Raw genomic sequence first — 20,803 nt, 5'->3', positions numbered from 1 at the left:
TTTTAATACGACGGTTTTATCTCATTTGACAGAATAACTGTGAAATATACATTTAAGTGATAAATTATATGCAAGACCTCTTCTGATTCCGATTTAATGATCGAAATATTTATAGGTTAATTTCAATTGGATTTTATTTTCATTAAATCTTTCAAATGTATGGGACTGCGTTTTAACGTAATCCATCAGCCAATAAATATGAATTTTAAATTCATAAGGCGATTTCCATTGCAGTCATTATATTTTAAATACTACAGATTGAAATGTTATTTCAAATTATTGTAATTAAACACGTTTATTAATAATGTGGTACAAATTTGAAATATTTATATAGAGTGTTCCACCAAACCTATTACAAATTAATGTCTATCAATCTATTAGAGGTATCAACATGAGGTTTGTAAATTTCAAGCGTGGAAAATAGAAAGTAACTTTCTGTTTTTAGAAGGAACAAATTTTTATACATTAACGTAGAGCTCACTAAACTGACAATAAATTATATTTGTGAATCATTTTACAAAATTTATATATTCCGGTATGTATTGTGGGGGAATAATGCTATTTGTACAGGATTTTGTGGGCATAAATAATTTAACTGCAAATTTAAACAAATATAACCAATTTTATTTCACTAAAGTACTGAACAAGGAACACAAGCGTCTTAATGTTATTTATTCGGTCGCCGGGAAGAGAATGAATACCTGCTCCGCGCTCACGGACTCGATGGAGCGATAACGCGATACCGATTGTTGACGAACGCTACCGATAACGTCCGAAAATGCTTCGCCCTTCATAGACGCGGAACCTCGCTACTTACGAGCATTTCTATCGAATTCTCTTATAAATTCGAATAATCACTCATTAAAAAAGTCAACTCTGCCGGTTTCGCCGGTAGCTTAGCGGCCCCGGGTCGACGTCGTCTTCCCGTGCACGCGTGGACCTTCATAGCGGTAGATGTCTACCCAATTGAGGTCTATAGCGGCCTCGAAAAGATTTTCATCTTTCCGAGCACGCGGGGAGCTTGACGGCCACAGAAAACCCTTTAGTTTTCCGCGCACGCTGGGCTACACCGTTGAGAGTCGACACAATCATACTTTTCCGATTTTAATGATAACATATGCCCTTTATAGCTAATATTCCCGCGTCTATGATTACAATGTTGCGAATCGGTGCATCAATCGCTTATAAAATAAACATATAATAATTGAAACAAATGCGCTTCTTTGCTTAACATTAAAGAAACTTAACATTATCATACATTTGATATTTAACATTACAAATAAATTTTCCATTATAATCCATTAAATAAACTTAAACTAAATCTGTACTATACACTATTGATGACTTTTAATTCCATATTTATATATTTATATATATTTAATAAACATAGTTTGAATTCTAAAGTTTAATGTGTAGAAATGGCATACTCCGCGGACATCTTTCACACACACACCGGTTCTTCTCCCATCTATCATACTCCTGCCAACACAAAAATATCTGTCTTACCAATTTCACTCACTCTACACTCTTATCAACCTCATTCATACAACACTCGTACCAACCCATTGTTAAAACTAACCTCACATGTATTTGCCCTTTATTATGAAAGCAATCTGTGTCAAGAATCTAAAAAAAGTGAGTTGATCAATTAATTCGCATTGCATTCTTTTACATTAATGTCATCTGAAACAATCTATCCGAAATTGTAAAAATTACCACTTGGTAGATGTGTACTTCAAAGCATATAAAATTCTTTATAATTATATAATATTTAATTCATTAAAAAATATACTGTTTCATATATTTAGTGTGAAATATGAATTTTGAACTTCTGTGATTATTATAATTTATCAGTAAATAGTTACTAATTTTAGTAATAAATTTTTTCATTTATGTTCATAATTACTGGAACAAACTAGTTAAAAATAGAATAAAAAAATTATGTTTTCTACTCACTTGTATTTATTTATTCGCGATATGAAAGAATAAAGTAAACAAATGTGAAATTGTTTTAGTAGGAAGCAAAGTTTAATTATCTTGCATTTACCTACGTTAAAGTATGGGGTTTTACGCGAACGCAGTAAAATTTAATATATTTAACCTCGTTAAAAAAAAGTTGCTAAATAGTTACAATTGAAATTTCGTACTTAGCAGTATTACAATACACGAATTACAAACAATATCTTTGCATACATTATTTGTACATCCTTGAGAATCAAATTTTGCATTGACAAATTTGCCTATTGGTAGAAAATAGAAGGGAGACTTTAAAAAAATGCTCTATATAAGTTATTTTATAAAATGACAATGCAGAATTCCATGTTTTAAATCTTTTATTCAAAAGGGCTAAATCATAAATATACAAAAACATTCCCTTCCTTCCATATACACAACTATTGGCCAGTAATAAAAGAAAGGTGCAAACATATTTAGATTTATTGATCTGTATCCCACCAATTTCTCAGGAATATTTTGAATCGCTCCAAATTAAAAATTTCTTTTCCAAAAAAAGCGAAGAAAACCTTTAATGATGAAAGTTAATTATTTAGATATATAGTTATGAAATATAAATAAATACTTTTGTTTTTAACTTACTTTTGTAGTAAAATTCGCTATTGTTTTTGTTATAAGTCATTTTTATTTTCATGATAAGGGGAACACGTAAATACATAGAAAAAAAAGAATCTTAAAAAAAATAACATAGTTCGGTTAACTTTTCAAAAATTTCGGTTTATTGAACTCAAAAAATAAACAAAAGACGTTTTCTACTTTATATACTTATCTTAAGTAATTGTTTGAAGTATTACACTTAAATATACGTTAAATTTACTCTCATTTCCAGAAAATAAACAGTAACAACTTATTTTATTTTTAATACTTAAAAAATGTATGCAATAACAAATAGTTCAATTCAACTCTTCTTTTGCGTTCCTCTTTTCCATAGATTATTCATGTTTAATGTTACTAATTAGGTTGATAATGTTAATAATTGAATTTCTAATGTCATGAAATTGAATATCCCGTTCATAAAATTTTTCAATGTCGAAATTATTTTTAATTAATAAATTAGTAAGCATGTTTACAACAACATATAAACAGAAAGGATATTCTATATTGATTCGAATTGGAACAAACCATGTGTAATGATTCTGGAACCTAGATCCAGATGTTAACAGCGCTAGTGAGGTAAAGAGTGGCTTTTACCGACTGAACGATTCGTTTTGACAAATAACTAAATCTAAAGATTGTGGGATTCGTGTGGTGTGCGGTTAAGGAGTGAAATCCACAGATCAATATCTTTCAACAATTAGGTTTATTCAATAAAATAATGAAAATGGTGAATTGAACAAGTAACAAATAACAACAAAATATATTGGTTTAATCGAAAGAAACTACAATAAAGAGTGTTTGATATAATAATAATAATAAAAATAATAGAACTTGGCAAATTAAACAGTACGTAATAGATAATTGTGAATCTAACAAAATGACTCTCGCTAGTTAATACTTTATATAAATCGTACCTAAGTCTGATTTCGGATAAAGCTAACTTCGCTTTTATAAAATTGACTGAATTCGATATTCTATAAGATTTGATTCTCGGTTTCGAACGCTATCGCAATGACAAAATTTATCTGGATTAATACATTTGTAATGTATAATGAATATTCTTTTACGAAATTAATAATATTAGCGTGTTATAGTCTACCGCAGCGAGGAACACGACCTAAGTGTGATTCTCTAAGTGTACCTAAATACGCTTTCGCAGAGTTAGACAGATTAATGATTTTATCTATTATCTAACGCGGTGTAGTCGACTACTGAAATTACGCTAATGACAGAACAATATTCTTTTACTAATTCAAAATTCCAAAATTTGTTTGAATCTAAATGAATTATTTCTTCGGAACAGTTACTCTTTTAATCTAACTCGACAACTAATTGTGCATGACCCTTTTTGTCAAAACGAACACTGACAGCTAAAACCAAATAAATGAATAGAGCACAAATCTGCCATGATGGTGACGAAAACAAAAAATTCTTCCAGGGATGTTACACATGTTTTCATTTTCTTCGTTACGATAAGAAATATGCTTCCTAAAGTATTTGAATTATACAGCAACAGAGAGTTCCATGAAGGCAGGAAACATTTTCAATGAATATACTATAAAGTGCAGAATATTCGAGGCGGCTCGACATTCGATATTCAAAGTAGTTCAATAAATACCAACTCTATTAGAACTTTACCAATGGGTCCTAAATAATTTCGAAAGCACACTATCACCTGATCTCATCTAACTTAAAATAAATTAATTCCAAATCTTAAAATCTTCCGAATCAGGGCTTACGGTTGATATGAATAATAATATGAAGTAAAAGAAATATGAAGTGAAATATGAAGTAAAAGACTGGAATATTATGTGATGGAAGGCGGCATATGTTACATTTTGAACATGTAATTAAATAAAGTGTATTTTTCTTATATTCTAGTCGCGTGTTTACATTCAGTGATCTCTTTGGAACCAAATAATGGTTACCCTATCAAAGTCAAAAGCTAAGTACTTTACATTTTTCCACTTCTGTAAATCGAGTAATATGTTAATAAAAATATAATGTAATATATGTTTCGAATTCGTCTCGATGTCCTCTAAAGCTATGAATAAAAAAAAATATATGTTCCTATTTAAGAAACCCAAGGTGACCTTGACTTTGCCAAGAGAACAAACTGTTTTCAAAATTTGCTTTAATAATATCTATTGTGCACTTCATACCCTGCAAATTTTATTCTAAACTTTTTTTCGTAAGGTGGCTGCAAGTGAGAAAAAAATCGTGAGTAGCGTTACAGGTAACACCCTGTATAAACATGCATTAATAAACGATTGCGGCTTTCAGCTATATTTTTATTATTATTTCCGATCGCAAGAATTCTTATTAGGCACAATTTAAGAAAACAAGTTTTAAGTACAATTTATGAGACCACTTGCTAAATTCGTACCTAATGTTATAACAATGTTCTTAACAAAATTATTTATTCTAGACATAAGGATTATCTATTCAATAACAAATAGCTTATAATTAGGTCTTTTTGGCTTTCGTTATAGAAATTATGGATATAACACATTTCATTTTATGTTATAATATATTTTATACCAGCCAGTGGAATCGTTCCAAACACCTGCTTGCACTCAACGATGTAAATACGCTGACGAAATTCCAGAGACTTTACCTGAAAAAGAGAAAAAGAAAAGGGAGTTTTGTGAACCGTCGGGAATCCAAAAGTATTGTTAGAAAGGAGCGTTTGTCATTCTCAGAAGGAATATTTCTAGGTAGATAATTTCATATTATACTATTAATACAAAACGTAAGGATGTGTTCCTCGAAATATCGAAAGTTTGAAACCCTTCAAAACAAAGGAAAGTTTCGAGTTTCGAAAGTTTCGTAAGTTCTGAAATTTTATATTGCTTCGAATTCGAATTTCGAAAATTTAAAGTTCGAATTTCAGTTTGAACCCATGTTTAATAAAAAGTTGTGTCTGTTTTTCCAGACAGAACGAATGATTTTCGCGTTTTTCTCAATGATCAGTTGGTGTTTTAGACAAATAAAACGAGAAGGATATTAATATTTTTGAATCAAAATTATTTATCAGCTGAAGTTATAATATTTTATTGTTATATGCTCTCGAGTCACAAAATAAATTTATCTGTTTCTTGTCGCATAAATGGAGTAAAAAATAATAAAATAGAATAACTGATTGCTCGTTAAATATGAAATTTTGAAAGTTACTCAGAAGTGCACATTATTTTACAGTATTACTATAGTTGTACATATCCATGCTATCAGACAGTGAAGTAATTTTAAGTGTATGTTCCATTTAACCTTTAAAGTATGAGATATACCATATTCGGGATGAAAAGGCTGAGGTGGTGTTTACGAGATTCTGAAAGCTTTATTTATTTGTACATGAATACTGAAGATTTGTGATAATTTTTTTTACCATAATTATATTTCTTTATAAATATGATACAGCAGAGAGATCCTGTTGTGAGATCAACTCATCGACAACAAAGATATTCTATCATTTCATAAATACATTGAGTTATTCTGTATCCGGCGCACCATAGGTGGACGCGGATGTGCTATCTCACTCGGTCGGGTATACGCGACAAACACCCCATTTCTAGATCCCGAATTCACTACACCTGAGAGTCCATCTCCAAATAGACATGGCACCAGTCCAAATCCCGGTGAGGCTTTCCATGCCACCCTTAGTACCTGTGATAGCGAGAATGAACCTCGAACAACGCTAGGCAGGTCACCGTCGAGGGCGTGGCCCCGAAGGGCGGGTTTCCTCTACAGCACATAAATTTCTGCCGGTAGCATCCGTTGCTCAGAAACCTGAGATTGGGTAGCTTCGTAACGACAGTTTTATGGGTAAAAGTCGTACTGTCTGCCTCACGGACTCGTCTTGGATACTAGAGTGACTGGGTCCATCACTCCGACACCTCAGCGATGGCCATGCATTCACCCAACGCACAATCCCATGTAAGACTCCTCCTACGGCGTTTGATGGGAAACCGCCGAGAGCACTCATCGCGACACCTCTTCCATGCAAGTCTGCACACCGAAGACATCCGTTACCCAGAGTTCTGGGATTGGGCAAGGCAGCTTTTTAGAGTAAGCGGTGCGTGGTCTCCAGGATCTCATTTCGGATACTAGGTTCAAGCCCCGACACCTCGAACGACGGCCCTGTCACGCAAACTCTTGGGATCGAGTTGAGATGGCGCCCAATACGCTCCTCTCCCCTCTACCACACGTACATACCAAAGGCGGTTACACTTTGCCCAGGTTCCTGGGATCACGCAACACCATGTGCAATGATTTTATGGCCCATAGCAGTGTGGTCTGACCATGGGCCCGTCATAAATACATTGAATCATCCTGCGACAAACATCCTAATTACATTTCCCAAGCGGCTACTCATCTAGTCTTCTGTACCTTCTTACTCATCCTGTCCTCTGCACTCTGCCCTTACACTAAGCATTGTACTAGTATTACTCATTCTCAACTCGATATATATTGGGTTGTCCGGAAAGTTCGTGCCGATTTTGAGGGGAATTGAAACGCAGCTCATTTAAATTTGATACACATTTATTGTATATGGGTGCCATTCTGTTCTATAACCTTTCTCCATCTTTTATGCAACTTGAGAAGTCCTTCCAGAACGTCTCAGATTTTTTGGTGAAAAATTATTCTAAATAAAATTTCATGCCGCCTACCGAAAATCGGCACGAACTTTCCGGGCAACCCAATATAAATACGCATCTTTCGACATTGCTTCAGTTCACCATTACTTGTACTTACGTGCGGAACTTATCGTCTCCGAATAAAGCCTCCGAGTTGATATTATAAGTGTTGTACTTATTTCCTCAATCCGGAATTCAATAATCCATTTTACTAATTTCTTACGCATAATTTAAATTCATAAAACATATTATCATGCGTGATGTTTGCGACTGCGTCGCGAATGACTTATTTGTTAATTTAACAATTAAGTTATTAAAGACAACTTGTTGTTTGGACATCCGCGAAACATCTGTAAGTCCAATAAAGCATTCTGATTGATGGCATTAATTTCGATTCAATATGTCTCTTGTCGATCTTGCGTGTCCTTCATGCGAACTTAACGTATTTCTTTGGGAAAAAGTGGGGTGATACCCATACGTACATGAGGACTTGCAAAACCGGCAAGCCGAGGTTTTTTCTCTGGGTGTCAAGACCCCGATGGCCGAAAAGTACCAATCATTTTGATCATTGAAATTTCTCTTCGGAAATACCGAATTTATATCTGGAATTGGTTATTAAGGGCAAAAAGAAAACTAAAATTCCAAGGACAATGCTCGAATAAAAATAAATTCGTATTATCGGCAGTACGGAACGCATGTTTTCTCAAAAATAACATCTTATTGTGATTTATGTCAATGAACGATTAATTTTGTATTCTGTAAGACGAAGCAGAAAATGATTGAAACGCTAACTAAGTTCGATTTCAAAAATACTGTATATTCTGTAAAGTCGATTTCGTGGGCGAAGTAGTGTCCTCGAAAGCTCTCTCCAGAAGAATACCCTCTTTCCGTTCCGCGAGGTTTCCTAGCCCCCGCGAAACTTGAGGCCCTAGGGTTGCTTTATGGCCCGGACGTCACAGCGTCAGGCCTCAACCCCGTGGTGGTCGTCGTAGGACGGCCATGTGCCCGTCGTCCTTGCTTTATTAGGGTGGGTCATTGGGAATTGTCTAAGAATTCATTATAAGTAGTATATGCTAGATATTTTTGAAAAGGCAAACTGTTCTCAATTAAGGTGCTGGGGTAAGTGCCATGCCGTCTCTCATGGTCCTCTTACCAAAGGATACAATATCCTCTCCACTCCGTGACCAGATCCTACTAGAACATCCTTACCTCTCTGCACGCACCACGCAGCACCATGACGTCTGGTCATCGGCCACGTGGCACGGCACCTTCGGTGATCCTCAAAAGAAAAGGCATCGACCTGTAACCATAACATTCGCGACTCTTAGAATTCGCCGCGGTCCTTAAATATCGGTTACCACCGATCCTTAGCTCTATGGCAGACATAAGTTTATATTATTGTCATCCTAAGACCCCTGAGAACCGGGTCAAAATCCGGGATACGATAACCCTGATACGTGTGCCACCTTTGCACACGGCTTGACGCTAACGCGGCCAACCCGACATGCTTCGCGCTCTCAAGAAGCATCTTTTTTCTTTAGGATAGCTCAAGATATCCTAATAACAGTAGCAGCACTCACAAACACTCTGCAACAACAGACAACACTTGACAGTGTTTCCACATATTTCCAGCACACAGCCATACTAGGCACACAACCGTACCATGCACACGATAAAACAATCCACAGTTTTATCGAAATCATAACGTCCTCTATTCCGCGCAATTCGTGTACCTTTCAAACGTCGTCTTTCGCAAGACAACATACCAAGTCCGTGGCCTTATTGTCACCAATGATAGAGGTCACTTTCGAATCCATAACGTTATTCTATTCCGTGCACGACATTGTCCCCTTTCATACGTTATTTCCACGGTGACTACACCCACAAGTGCGTCACCTCCAGATGACACCCATAGTGTCATCCGGCAGCCACGGTATTCACAATTACCGCGCAAATAGGCAATACCATCCACAAGATGCGTATCCCACAACCAACTCTTTGCTAGTAGATACAAATTGTCCCCATAGCCCAATTCTTCGCAAGTGGACGCAACTCGTCCCAATAGCCATCCATACCATAATCTTCTGCTGTTGTCATTTTCCACTGCATGATGTTCTATACAAGTGGAACAAGGAACACAAATCGAAATCAAACGAGAATGCAAAAGAATAAAAGTAATGGAATAAGAATAGACTGACTACCAAGAAAGTAAAAGTACATATATTCATATAAACAAAAAAAAAAGAAATATTTATTCAAAATTAACAAAAGTGAAACTCTTTATGCTTTACAACAGTTACTTATATCGCTAATACGGCTCATCTGCGCTTTCTTCTTCGCTAACATCACTATTACATTCTGACCATTCACATTTCCAAAGACGCAGTCGGTTTTTGGGCACAGTTTGTGGTTTTCCTGTTTTCGCCCACAATCAAATAACGGTCATTTATTAAAACTTCCGAAATCGTATAAGGTCCAGTAAACTTTACATCTGTTTTTGCCCTTCTATAATCCGCGGGTTTTACAAATACCGAATCGCCGACTTTAAATACAGCGTTTGTTCTACGCTTCCTATTAAAGCTCGTTCATTCTGCTTTTCTGAATTTCTATTTAGTATTTCTAAAGCTATTGCAACTATCTTCGTTTAAATTAATTTGTTCATTCGTGTTCGGCAACGACATTTCAGCAGAGGCTGCGTCACTGGCACTCCTCTCTACTCCGAATAATAAACGGCACGATGAAAAACCCGTAGACTCTTGTACCGTCGCATTGAGTGTTAGCATTATTTTCGGTAACTTGCTCGGCCAATCCTTATTTTTCCTCAATTCCACCGTAAGTAAATTAGTGACAGTAGCAACATATCTTTCTGCTTGCCCGTTTGTCCTAGGGGCTCCTGTAGCAATGTAGTGCAACTCTACACCCTGACTTTTAATGAATTGGTCTAACGTTTTAAAAGTAAAATTTGTACCCCGATCTAAAATAACCATACGTGGTACACCAAACAATACCAACCGTTCCTTAAATACTTGCAACGTTTCTGACCCGGATAAGAATTTGAGCGGAACAAGTTGTATATATTTCGTAAATGCATTTACTATAATTAGGATGTGTTCGTATCCATTTTCTGTTTTTGTAAACGGACCGAGACAGTCACTGTCAATTGTATGGAAAGGGATGGGCCTGTTCGGTATCGAATATAATTTTCCCTGTTTCGAACCGGACTGCCGTTTGCATACAACACAAACGATGCAACGTTCTATATACTTATGAACAAACCTACGCATTTTCGAAAACCAATACTTCAACACAATCCGTTCAAATATTTTCTCAAAACCGACGTGGCAGTTCTTATTGTGGTATAATCGTAACAATCCCAACCGGCTTCCTTTTAGGACAAAACTTCTATAAACTACTCGACAGGTGTCCCTGAGTATTTTACGGCACAATATTCCATCCCTTACTTCGAAATCAGAAGAAATAGTTTCCTTCGCTTCTATTCTTTTGATAATATCCCTCGTTTCATCGTCATTTTTCTGCGGGACTGCTAACCAGGGTCCCTCGCAAATAACATTAACACGGTAATCTCTAGGCGGGATCCTACTTAAATAATCCACGTGTTCTACAAGTTTCCCTTTCCGATATTCGATTTCAAAGGAGTAGTCTTGAAGAAGGATCCGCCATTTGGCTATACATGGCAATAAATCTCTCTTATTGTTAGTGTTCATTGCTTTTATGGCGTTACAATCTGTAACAATTTTGAATTTAATTCCTAATAAATACATGCGAAAATATTTTAACGCATTTACAATCGCGAGCGTCTCTAGTTCATAGGAGTGATAGCGTGACTCCTCGGCTATTGTACGACGACTAAACTAGGACATAACGGGCAATTCATTGTTTATCCTTGAAACAATACCGCTCCATAGCCAATCGAACTAGCATCGGTATGCAGTTCTGTCTCTTTTGCGGGGTCGAAAATAACAAGCAAAGGTCTTGAACTCAATTTATCAAGGACGTATTTTCGTGCTTTGTCCTGCTCCTGACCGCAACACCACGGTTCGTTATTTTTGGTCAGTTTCGTTATGGATGCAGTACAAGGTATGTCCTGAAAGTAATGTCAGTAAGTCGATTAAAAATCGTTTATTAAACTGCTCGTTACAAATGATTAAAAATCTTCAAAATAGGCTACTTCTGCGTCAATACATCGGCTCCAGCGAGTCTTTCAGCTCTCAAATGCATTACAGTAGGCCTCCTCCGGAATTTTCTTCAATGCCGCTGTACAAGCTCTTTCGATTCCGTCTACTGTCCCGAAAATCTTGCGTTTCATGGGTGTTTTGAGTCGTGGAAACAAAAAGAGTCGAGGGGAGCTATGACCGGGCTGTACGGGGGCTGGGGAATCGTTGGCACCCCTGCTTTAACCAAGTAGTCGGAGACGATAAAAGCGGTATGGGCCGGAGCGTGGCGCAACCTCCAGTTGTCTGCCGATATCGATATCGGCCATTAAACGAACACTTAATCGTCGGTCTGAGTTCAACAATTCCCTCACTCGTGTCACATTGTCGACTGTGGTGGTCGTGGATGGCCGTCCGTCACGGTCCTCGTCGTCGACCTCTTCCCGGCCTTGTGCCACCGAAACACTTGCTGATCTGACAGGGCATCTTCTTTATAAGTTGACTTGATCATAGCAACCGTTTCCGTGGCGGTTTTTCCAAGATCCACGCAAAACTTGATCGCAACTCTTTGTTCTAACGAGCGCTGCATTTTGACTTGTACATTGACACAAAACAATTCTCACGGATAGGCTCATCCTCACTCTCCGGATGCTCGGAGCACCTTCAGCAGCGAAGATCTGTTTAGCTGACGTCCCATACTACCAATTTTAACCGAAAAAATCGCGGTCCGACGTGAAGTCGCGTCACAATAAAGTCACTGAAATTACTTTCAGGACATACCTTGTATGTACCACAAATTGAAGGGTAAATTTTCTAAAATAACTCGCCAATCCCATAAATTGACGAACTTGTTTTATGTTACGTGGTACCAGTGAATCAAGTAGGGCTTTAACTTTATCTATTCCCGGTCTAATTCCTTCAGTCGAAATTTTCCTTCCCAAGTATTCAATGCGTTTTTGAAAAAATTTACATTTCTCAATATTCAAAGAAAATCCAGCTACTGATAAGGCCTCCAAAACGATTTGCAAATGTTGTAACCCCTCCTCTATAGTTTCAAACGGAATCCATGTAGAAAACCTTGTTCCCCTTCCAAAAATGCACCACGCCCAGGGCGCAACGGAAGGGAGAACAGAGGTTTTAAATATGACAAAATATGCCAAAAAAGATGAGAAGTCAATAAGCATTTGCTTTGGTCGTCGTGTATACACATATATAGAAAATAGTTAAAACAGGCAGGATAATAAGCAATGGCGAGAATAACAGCCAACGATTGGATTCAGTATGTCAAAAAATTCTCTTCTCAATAATTTTAATGTGGAAGGGTTTAAAAAAATGGGTATTAGTGTCATAAAAAATACTATTGACATTGAACCAGAGGTTACCGAATATGTACTTGGAAATTTTGGAAAATACTACACAAGAGAAGTTCCATCAGAGTGTGGTATTATCAACAGCATAACTAGATTAGATTTAGTGTCAAGATTTCAATATGCTGCTGCACATGTAGAGGAGTTGCTCAAATATGAATTCGTAATCACTCTAATATATAGAAGAGATTTTAAAGAGCAAGTGTATAATTATCATAGTACACATATTCGTAAAAATAAAAAACAATATTATATTAAAATAACTTTACTAATATATTCCATAAATAAAGACAAAATAAAATGTTTATATGAATGTAGACTTTTAAATACATTATTGAAAGTTATTAAAAAATTTGAACGTCAACAATCATATGCAGTATTGAAAAAAAAATTGTTCATTATCATTCTGTATACTCATAATCTTTTTTATATGACTTCTTCCTATTTTTGCATGTGGAATGTGTTAGTAAAGTATGACTGTAGAAAACTGGAAGGGTTTGTATTTAATTTTCGTTTGAGTATAATTCTGTAAAATATAATTCTATACATAATACTATACAACTGTCATGATGTTTTCTTCTATACTTTATTTTTTAAATACAATCAGTATCGAAGGTGGGACATTATCTTAATAAGTCAGTACTTACTTTCATAAGTTCAGCATTAACATCTTTTGGTTTCTTATATACATATCGTTGAGAAACTTGTACGCAATTTTTTGTGTACAATCATGGACAGTCAATTGGAAACTGTATTTACCAGGAAATTTTTTTACAAATATTTGTGTCCTAAATAAAGTTTCGGAAATATAACACATCGCTTGAAAGAGAACTTCAAAAGTATTTCAACCATGTATGAATACTCAGGAATATGTTTCTATGTTTTTAATAAATCAAGAAGACAAAGTCAATATAAAAATTCATCCGACAGTTGATTGCAAGTTCTTGTTCACCAACGACATTGCATACAAATAATGCCTCTTAAAACGAGGTAACAGAAATATAAAATATACCATATTCTAAAAGGAATTTCATGAACTCTAACACTACTTTTATTATGTACGAATAGATTTATTCTTTCGTTTGAACAATTCAAAAAGCCGTGTCAATGGAAAGAAGATTATTTGATAAATGAATCCAATTGACATTATTTTGAACTTAGAAGAATAAAGTTATTTAGTAGATTATGATGTCCCGATTTTGAATCTCGATACGAAAATATCGTGTTACTTAAGGTTTTAGAAAAATTTGTAACGGTGTATTAGTAGAAGAAAATAACAATAACACAATTTAATTAATTAAAAATTTAATATGATTAGAAATAATCTTCTTCGATACTATAATCTTTACTCTTTGAACCCTGAATGCAATCTGTTAATTCGCGTTTTCATTCGTTTCCTGGCCAGTTATATTTTCCGAGCCACTACACTAACTTTTAATATATTCTTATATTGCCAAAGTCATATTTTGCCATATTCAGTCTTTAAATCAAGTTCTTAAATTTACTCTTACATATTTTAATTTAAAATCAAAAATAAGATTTTTGTTACCTTTTATCAACAATTTATTAAATCACTAATTGTTTTTTGTTGTAATCATACTAATATTTTAATAAAGTGCTACTTTTACTTGATTGAATACATTGTTGTAAGTCATGATTCGAATTTTTTCTCTGAAGTGAAGAAAATTGATTTTCGATTTTGCATTGAAAAGAGTAACAACAGTAAATAACTGTAATATTACTCTGTATGCTAATGAAAGTCAAAAACCGCTAGATTGTTGAAAAAGATAAAATAATCTCATTTTCGTTTTAACTTAAAATATTTCTAAAACTTTATGTGATCAAACTTGATATCAGGTCTAAAATTAGCATATCAGGTGTTAATTAAAAATACAATAACTTGGTTTCTTTTAAGATTATAGTGTCAGCTAGTTTTATTTATCAAATTATTGTTTTCTATCAAGTTCATGTCTTTCAATTCTTACAATGAATATTTCTCTGTAACTCATGTTTGGTTTTAAAATCTATGAAATACCCTTACCAATGGCATATTTGTACTTTCGTAACCGTATTTTAAAAGGAGTTATTTGCGTAGAAACTCGCTTGCGATGAAAAGTTTCCAATCAATTGTCCAATGGATTTGTATATTGATTTCGTTTTCTCGGTTTCTCAAACAATATAAAAACTTATATCTGTATACTGTATACATGATTGGAAAGCTTTGGAAATTGTCCTTAAAACGGTATGTTCTATATTTCTGTGACTTTATTTAGCACAGAGTTCTTTGCATACAAATTCACCAGTAACGGAAGTTACCAATCAATTTGTTATTTTCGAATGGAACTGTCTTCTTTCCGCCAGTGAAAAAACAAGTATCACAATCGTTTTGTCTGGCAAAACGTATTTTTGTACAATAATTTGGAATTGTCCAAAATGCATAATTTTTAAATCGTGCTATATATAGCACGAATATTCTTTTTGAGCTGAAACAGACATATTAGTAATAAAAAGTAAATGTCATCTGATCGCATGGATTTTTACGAATAAAATAATTAATGAAATAGAAGCTTAAATTTTCAATATTCAGGATTCAAGCGCAAAAGTAATTAGTAAATAATTAAAAATCCAATGGGTTATATTACATGATGTGAGCCGTTTATTTTGAAAGTAGAGCAAGTCCATTTTTGTTTTTGCAAAAAATATTATTTTTAAGGACTTGCATTACAATAAATTTCAAAATGTTGGTAATTACTAATAAAAACATTTTTTGTGTTTTGTAGTGTTAGATGTTTATGTTTAAACATCTAAATGTAAAGAAGGTCGGGTTATGAGTATTTTAAGGATGCTATGGAGGTTCTGAAAATATCAATAGGACGATGAACTAAATTAACATAATTTTCGTTTCGATTTAAGCAACTAAAACAATTAGTATGATATTGTTCAGTACGAATCAAAGAGCTTTTTTGCACAAGTTGTGTTTATATTCAAAGGGTAAAGCTAAACGATATTTTAATGCATAAAAGTAACGCCCTTAACAAATTAGCTCTTGGTTCGGCACATCATTGTTAAAAAAATAAACTAAACAAATCAGTAAACTTTTTCGAGATATTGAAATAAGTAAAATTACACGTTTTACAATACATTAACAATAACAAAATAAGTGACTATTTGCTTCCCTTTAAATTATTTTTCCAGAATAAAAGTTTCATATTGTTCTTACTTAGAGGAAACACCCAAAATGACTTTGTACTCAGTTACTCCATATTTGGATTATTGTGGTTACTGAGATATTTGGAAAACACCACACAAAATAGTTTTTAAATGACACATATTATACCGAATATTTAGTACTGAAATGTATATATGTTTAAAATATTTGAGCGATTTGGGGCATTTTCAATTTGGAGCATATTCATTACGTTCTTCGTATGTGGAATTTCTTTCAACGTATATTTCATTATGATATACATAATTAATTAATTTTGTTCATCTTTAATTTTTTTATTATAATTTATTAAACTTTTTTAAGTTTTTAAACTTGCTTCTTTTCTTCAATATGCACCATAATATGGATCCTAGTTCGTATTTATACCATTTCCTTTACTCTGTACATTTATATGCATTATGTCGCGGCTTACTTATTCATGTTACCTGTAAATAGTGAACTTTACAAATATATTTCTAAATAACCATTTATTTGAACGGACATTAAATTATGAGTAATCAATATCGACAACTACATCAGCAGGTAATACTGACGCTTCAAGCAGCTTAAATCTAGCAGGTACAGAATATTTTAATTATCGAAGCCATCAGACTGATATTGATCCTCTTAACTTTGCATTAATTAAAATCTAAATACATTCACGTTATTATAAAATAACGGAAAATTTTGTGAATATGTTGCTCAATAAAAAAGTGGGTTAGTAGTTATTATTGGATACTCGTGCGAATATAAAATCAATGGTTATTCAGGTATTCTCGACACCAATTTACGATGAACTCTTCTACCGATTTTCTGAATATTATTTCACTGATGGATTGTTATCGCAAGAAAATAATTCATTACGAGAATTTTGCTCAAAATGATATCCGGAAGTTTAAAAAAGTTATATTAAATTTACATTTGAAACTATAAATATACATTTTAAACATTTACATCATATTCCATGTACATGATTATGCATTTTGGACTTCTTAAGACCTTTAGAAAATTGTTTTATAAAAATTTTCCACTGCTTTTCAACTGAAGAATTAATCAAATTCTTTCATTTTCCTTGATTTATTTGTTTAATTGACTCATGTCTTTAATGTCTTTAATGTGTTATATTGAGTTTTTTCGAAGTTAACTTATTTGCTAACATAACACCGCAATATTTTATCTAAAATTACAGGTTTTATATCATATTTTTTGTTGTGCGATATTATACAATATCATGCAAGTATTATTAAATTACAAACGTTAATCCATTTATGATACATCAGCATGTGCAGAATAAACATAAATTATAAATTATGTATATAATTATACATATAAATACATGATTTATTCATATTGGATTGTTCGAAAAGTTCGTGCGGACTTTGATGGATGGTAAAAAGTTTTTCGTCGAAAAACATGAGAAATGTTAAGAAGAAGGAATGTTTCAGTTGCGTGAGAAATGGAGAAATGTTGTAAATCAATGTAGTACATAATTCAATAAATATATATCGAGATATTAACTTTATATTCTTAACAAATCAGCATGAATTATTCATACCATCCAGTTCTCTGCACGCGATGTACATAGTACGTATACATATGTATAAACATCCGTAGTCTGATTATTATGAATATTTCGATGGTATCAAAGTTTACATAAAATAGAGAACCCGGATTTTACAAGGTCACAAACCTAAATATTGTGATCGTTTTAAAAAAATATATTTATAACAATGATTTTAAATTTGTGTTTTCTTAATTTTCTTAAATTGTTTTTATTTGTAGTAGACTATTGGAAAATGAATATCATTGGATGTACTGAAGAAAACAATTGTAAAAAAATTGCATTCTTAAAAGCGAGAATTCTTGAAGAAGCTGCAGCTAAAGGTTTGTTTAATTACATTCCTTTCACATCAACAATCTACAATGTAGCACTAGCTTTCAGCAAATTGTTTTTACACGGGCTATTAAGAATGATGTTTTTAAAATACGTAAAAAATTAGGCAAGTTTTTACAGCATTTTATAGTTCATGAACTTTGTTTAATTAAATTTAAATTGCAATTAATATTTTCATTACAGTGTTATTAGCTGGCATTATTTTATACAGGGTGTTACCTGTAACGCTACTCACGATTTTTTTCCCACTTGCAGCCACCTTACGAAAAAAAGTTTAGAATAAAATTTGCAGGGTATGAAGTGCACAATAGATATTAGTAAAGCAAATTTTTAAAACAGTTTGTTCTCTTGACAAAGTCAAGGTCACCTTGGGTTTCTTAAATAGGAACATACATTTTTTTTTATTCATAGCTTTAGAGGACATCGAGACGAATTCAAAACATATATTACATTATATTTTTATTAACATATTACTCGATTTACAGAAGTGGAAATGTGAAGTAAAAGACTGGAATATTATGTGATGGAAGGCGGCATATGTTACATTTTGAACATGTAATTAAATAAAGTGTATTTTTCTTATATTCTAGTCGCGTGTTTACATTCAGTGATGTCTTTGGAACCAAATAATGGTTACCCTACCAAAGTCAAAAGCTAAGTACTTTACATTTTTCCACTTCTGTAAATCGAGTAATATATTAATAAAAATATAATGTAATATATGTTTCGAATTCGTCTCGATGTCCTCTAAAGCTATGAATAAAAAAAATTGTATGTTCCTATTTAAAAAACCCAAGGTGACCTTGACTTTGCCAAGAGAACAAACTGTTTTTAAAATTTGCTTTACTAATATCTATTGTGCACTTCATACCTTGCAAATTTTATTCTAAACTTTTTTTCGTAAGGTGGCTGCAAGTGGGAGAAAGATCGTGAGTAGCGTTACAGGTAACACCCTGTATAATTAACTAAGTTATTAATACTTTATATTAGTTTTCATATTAACATGTCAATAGCTGAGGTAGAAATGAACACACATAACAAGGCAAAAGAATGTTATATTAGTTTAATCTTATTATTTAATTAATATTCTAGTTTAAAAATTTTTGTATGAAATTTTTTATTAAAAATTATTTTATTTTTAGTAGTATATGAACCATAGCCGTTATTTGATGTTAGAAAAAATGAACTTGTTGTTTATATACCGTGCCTGCATCTGGTTATAATTTTAGCAAGTGGATTATAAATCACGCCCTCAGTTAAAAAGTTAACATTCACTTGTATCCACATCCGCCTTTTATTCTAAAATACATCAAGTATCAATAATATTGTTAAACTAATTAAAGTCGCATCTGCGTTATATTTTTAAAAAGAAATCTCTTGAATATAGTAATTTTACCATCCATTGTAAATTCACTCTTCTAAATATCGCAAGTATAATGATCCTTATTACAGATACGACACATAAATCTATAATAAATTTAATATGTTCTCAACCAGGAGAAATAATGTTAATATAAAGTTTTGTTATAGTTTTGTTCATAATTCCTACATAAATAAGTATATAATAAATCAAAAAGACTTGGAATGTTATCAAAAGATAAAGCTAACCAAACAATTTTTATTGTTGAGAAACAGAATATCTTTAAAGTTAAAAGTTTTCATATTTTTCTAAAATTACTTTTTATTCAGTGACAAATACATTTATAGTAATAAATAAATTCCTTGTGAAATGTGTAGGTAGGATTTTGATATTAAACAGTATACATATAGGTAAATATAGGAATAATAATGATGAAACATTTTTAACTCGAATGTAGAAGAGCATGGGATAGTAAAGGAAGCTAGTTCACAAATTACCGAAAAAATATCCGTAAAAACGTCTGATGCTGACCAAACTGAGCATTCAAGTCCCACAATAAGTAGCCCAAGCGTTATAGAACAACCAGAAGTAAGCGAAGTACAGTCGCAAGCCACGCAGGACGAACCGATTAAAAGTGAAGAAGTCTCCATTGAAGCTGAACAAACGGCAGAAGAGTGAATCAAAGATCAATGGTACATGGCAACGGCAATTCAATCAACGTTGAGAAAAGTTCGAGATTCGTTTGCAGAGAGGCAACGAGTTTACTAGAGAAGTCAAGAAACACCTTGCAAACGTGAATTTTACGTAACGACCCATCAAAGTACGTCTCACAATTTATTTAGGTAATAAGTTCCTTGTGTGTAGTTAAATTGAAAATAGTTAAACACAAATAGAATAGCAAAATTTGTTATTTCAAGGTAAATTAGTAACACGTTGAAGCAAAATTATAGTGATGCAGTATTCAAAAATAAATTAACACGTTCACGCCGGGGCGAATATTATTTACTTTTCGCTTCGTGGGGCGGCGCGACATTGTTGCTCCTTCGAAACTTCGAACGCGCTAAATACGAAATCAAAACAGCTTTGACATTGATTTTCAGAACGCACATTTCTTGCATCAAGTGTAAAGGTAGATAAAATTATCTTTTCTTCTACAGGGGCAGTTAGCACTTTTCCTTTTTGAATTTTTCACAGAGAAATCAAAGAATGTGAAATAGAAAAGAAAAAACGGTCAAGAAAACACACACATTTTCTACAATCGTTCAAAGGGGCTGCCAGAAAAACAAGAAAACGATGTAAAGAATGTTACAAACAATTATCGAAAGTACAAGGTAGATTATATGCCGCGAAAAAAAGTGAAAAAGTAAGAACATATTGTAAAAGTTGTAAGGGCCAGCCCGCATTATGTTTAGAATTTTTTAAAAAGTTGCATGCTTATAAATAAATAATTGTTACCAATTTAGAATATTGAATGTTAATGCTTATAATACTCAATTTTTGTTTATAATGTTGACAAAAAATAAAGTAATAAGAATACTGTCGTAAAAAAATAAAGTGTAAA

The 20,803-nt window shown here is 33.2% G+C and overlaps 2 protein-coding genes across 18 annotated transcripts in view; both read left to right on the top strand.

Annotated features, from left to right (window-relative positions):
• LOC105663968 (cyclic nucleotide-gated channel alpha-3-like) overlaps positions 1–20,803 on the top strand; it is a 1,281,713-nt gene that overhangs the window by 915,216 nt on the left and 345,694 nt on the right. The gene's annotated exons all lie outside the window — the stretch shown is intronic.
• LOC143265234 (uncharacterized) overlaps positions 1–20,803 on the top strand; it is a 115,825-nt gene that overhangs the window by 6,729 nt on the left and 88,293 nt on the right. For 8 of the 13 annotated variants that reach the window (XR_013039532.1, XR_013039538.1, XR_013039537.1 and 5 more), the window contains 3 exons: positions 5,155–5,327; positions 17,771–17,872; positions 19,700–20,062. The gene's annotated coding sequence lies outside the window, so the exon portion shown is untranslated. The remainder of the gene's footprint in view (positions 1–5,154; positions 5,328–17,770; positions 17,873–19,699; positions 20,063–20,803) is intronic. The other 5 variants (XR_013039535.1, XR_013039534.1, XR_013039533.1 and 2 more) reach the window with 4 other exon arrangements.

Source organism: Megachile rotundata, chromosome 10 (assembly GCF_050947335.1).
Source record: "Megachile rotundata isolate GNS110a chromosome 10, iyMegRotu1, whole genome shotgun sequence".
Lineage (NCBI taxonomy): Eukaryota > Metazoa > Arthropoda > Insecta > Hymenoptera > Megachilidae > Megachile > Megachile rotundata.
The sequence above is the reverse complement of the archived record's forward strand: the minus strand, read 5'-3'. Positions and strand labels throughout refer to the sequence as shown.